Raw genomic sequence first — 3,854 nt, 5'->3', positions numbered from 1 at the left:
AAAGCTGTTAAATTCTGTTTAAAAAATGAGGAAAGAAGTCTTAGGCGCTGTTTCAAAATTAACGAGCAAGCTCATCTCCTTTGCAAGTTTGGGAAGTGAATACATTTTTTTTTTTAAAGACCTTTCCTTCTTTCTTTTTTTTTCACTTGCCCCACTTGTGAACTTTTCTAAATGTTTCTACCGCTAAGTTTTTCTACTCAGATTACCAGAGTATCTCGCTCCTCTTACAGGTGGTCGGCTGCAGCTCTACTGTCCTTTGTTCCACAGCATTCCTGAGTGGACAGCATGCAGTGTGAGTGTGTCTTCCATTTGTCAGAGATGATTAATAATTTACTACAGTCTCCATCAGCCCAGTGAACTAGTGGTCTGCTCCAGGCCACTTCCTCTCCCAAGGACAATGGAGCCATTTCCTGTGGGGTGCGAAGCCAAGGACCAGAGAGAGCGAAACAGTCCAGCATTGTAAAGCAGACACATCATATCAGCATGTGCTGCCCTTGCAATGAAGCAGAGATACAGAGTGCAGGGAGAGTCGTGGTATGTTCGCTGGGAGGCCAGACATCAGTGCAGACATCTTTTTGACCTCTGCCTTTAAGATGTTAAGAAAATTTATTGGAGAATGTATCTGACATTGTGCAGGGTATTGCATAGCTGTGATTGACATAGACATGATGAGACATGAGCTCAGTGAGTGCTTTTTTTTAATGCTTCTATATATAAGCTATTGCTTCATAAAATAACCTGACATCAAAAGCTAATTATTGTATCAGTGCTAAAACCAAAAAGAGAGGTGTTTTGGCAGCAGGAACTGAAGTCCCACATGAATCCCACTCTTTTAATTCCTGGCTAATTTTCAACATAAAGAGGCTGCTGTGTTCAAAACAATGGTGCCATTCATGTCACTGCAGCCCCCCCCGCCGAGTCCACTACCCAGGGATATCTGAGAAAGTCAAAGACATGCAAAATATAAGAGAAAGTCATACGTTTGACAGTGGATCAGATGGCCACATTTGGCAAGATGAAGGCACTGTTCCATTCAATGAACAGTCTAATAATCATCAAGCCCCTCGAGCAACACATGGAAACCCAAGAGTGTCAATTAGGCCTGGGGCTATTTTTAAGGAGAGGGTTGTCAGTCCACACGTTCTCTCTGGCAGATATAATGGCCTATATAACCAGCAGTGGCCCAGCATGACTTGTCCCCCTCCACTGCTGTCTCTTTCATTCTCCGAGGCACAGATGATAACTGTCACAATGGCCGCATAAGAGCGAGCCATGACAGTTCACCCCGAGGCAGGACAGAGAATACAGCCTGACCTATCTGAGTCTGTCATCCGCTGCCACTGTGTCATACAGGCAGCTTCTGTGCGCACTTTGTTGTTACTTTTTGCAATCTGTAGTATAGTTAAATTATCATGAAGTTACTATTTTTCATTTTTCCCTCCAGAGGTGGAGCACAGTTATTGTTCCAGTCTGTCCTCTGGCAATAAACTGCCCGTGCAGAAGCCGTAATTAAAAAAATAAAAAATAAATCAATTCAGACTTGGTTATGGGACCTCTCTGAGCTCGCCACAGGGTTTTGTATTTAATAGAAACTGCAATTCAACATGTTTTGGCTGCCTTACATCTATGTTTAAGCTACACCGAGGGGCCACTGGATAGTATCTGTTGAGTTTGGAGGCCAAGTTAACGTCTTGGGCTCTTTGTTGTGTTCCTCAAGTTGTTCCTGAGCAGTTTTTGAAGTGTGGTTGGGCACATTGTTTGGGACGTGTGAAAGTTATATCCAAATTTATGCCAGGACCCAACATTTTCCAGCAAAATATTGCATTGTATCACAGCATAATCAATGTTATTTACTTCATGTATAGGTAGTTTTACTGTTGTTGATCAATGTTTACATACACAGATATATTTACACAGAAGCATCACAGGTAAAACTATTGATGTCACTAAATGCTTTAAAATGTGAGAATGTGGCTACTTAGATGGGAAATGGTTACTTTGACCGCAGTGATTAACTGCTATGACATCAACAGGATATGAGTCTGCAGCAACTGTAAGGATCAAATCATTGTTTAAGTCATTTCCTAAACTAAAATACCGCATAATTATTAATTCTAATAATGTGAATGTAAATAAATGCTGGAATGTTTGTGTTTGTTCCTGGTCCATCGACGCTTTTAAGAAAAATCCTAAGACATTTGTGCTTTTAGTGGATTTTGGTTGGATTTTTGATGTCTATGCTAATGTTTTGCATTCTTGAAATGTTGTTTCGTTGGTTTTTGAAACGCTGTATGTTTAAAGAATTTTCTAAACCAGCTTGTAGCCCCAGTTTTGAGAGATACTATAGAAATAAACTATTATCATATTTTATTATTTTATAGTTTTGATTTCACAAGCTGTTATCAATTTATGTTTATGTTGTTTTTGTTTTGTTTTGTTTGTTTGTTTGTTTGTTTGTTTGGTTTTTTTTGGGTAATATGTGTTTTGTCCTGTTTTGCAAAATTTCCACTGTTACCTACCTTATTAGACTCTAAGGAGTAATTTAGGGGACCCAATACCTTTAAATGCAGGGTCACAATATAAAAAATTCCAATTAATTGATTTAAATGAACCTTTTAAGTAGCAAACATTATTTTTGATGAGATGTGTTCACATAATAATGTTGATAATTACACTAAATTAATATTGTGTGTAATTTAAACCGAAATTTCTGTGTTAATCACTACTAATTAATATATAATTGGTAATTTAAAGTACCATTGATTGTAGAGTATAATCTCCTTCCCCCAATTTAATATATGACATTGGCTGAAGTTGAACCTAATTTAATTAGTTGTTGTGACCCAAAATATGTAATTATAAATTTAATTCAATTCAACTAAATTTTTGGTGGAGCAAGTTTTTTCATTTATTTATTGATTGATTGATTGATTTTTTTTTTTTGGAAAATTTTCTCCTAGGTTGCTTTAAAAAATATTATATAAATAAAGTTGATTTTAAATAAAAACATACTCAGCCAAATGGTGTTATTAAAAAAAAAGCTTAGGATTTTGCAGTATTTTCTTACATATTATACACTAAGCAATTGATGATTACTTTATTGTTTTAATAGAGTAATTATAGGCTTGTGCAGCCTTGTGATTCGTCTGATTTCACAAACCAGTTGCGCCGTAAATACAAAGCCTGAACATGCCAGGAAACATCGTGATTAATTCCGTTTATCTTTAAGTGTCTTTCACTGCCTTCTCCTCCTACTCAGGTCTAGGGCTGGGAGGAATTAGTGAAAGCATTGTTGTTTCTGAAACGCATGACACAGACATGCATAAAGATATGATCTGTTTCTCGGTAAAATTGCGTGAGGAGCTCTGTTGAGGGCGGAACTCTTCTCAGCGGCGGTGACTCACTGCGTCGTCTGGTTTCGTGTTGTAATCAAGGTGTGGTCGGGCGTCAGGCAGGTGAGGTTTGTTGGCACGCGGTGGAATGAGACACTAACGGAGTGAAAGCAGGAGGGAAAAAAACACAATATATGGGGAATGAGGAAATAAAAGTACTTGAAATCTGTTGTATTTACTGCAGTAAAACACCTAAAATCAATTTTGTTATTGACGTTATTCCACTTAAATGACCATATTGTGCCATTCCCACTTGGTTCGATGTACCAGGTTGCTTTAAAATGAAAAACAGCATCATGATATGAGACAAAGAAATAAATAAACTTCATTGTGTTGTTAATCTCCCACCGTTCCCAACAATGAAGCTTGGCCTCCGTCAGTGTGGATCGTGCAGGGTGGGGTCGGGGTGACGGGAGGCGGAGTCTGCGCAGAGGTGACGCTCCTTTTACTCAGTTTTTGTTC

The sequence above is a fragment of the Stegastes partitus genome, unplaced genomic scaffold, assembly GCF_000690725.1.
Source record: "Stegastes partitus isolate 25-593 unplaced genomic scaffold, Stegastes_partitus-1.0.2 Scaffold581, whole genome shotgun sequence".
NCBI lineage: Eukaryota > Metazoa > Chordata > Actinopteri > Pomacentridae > Stegastes > Stegastes partitus.
This window is presented reverse-complemented; position numbering follows the sequence as displayed.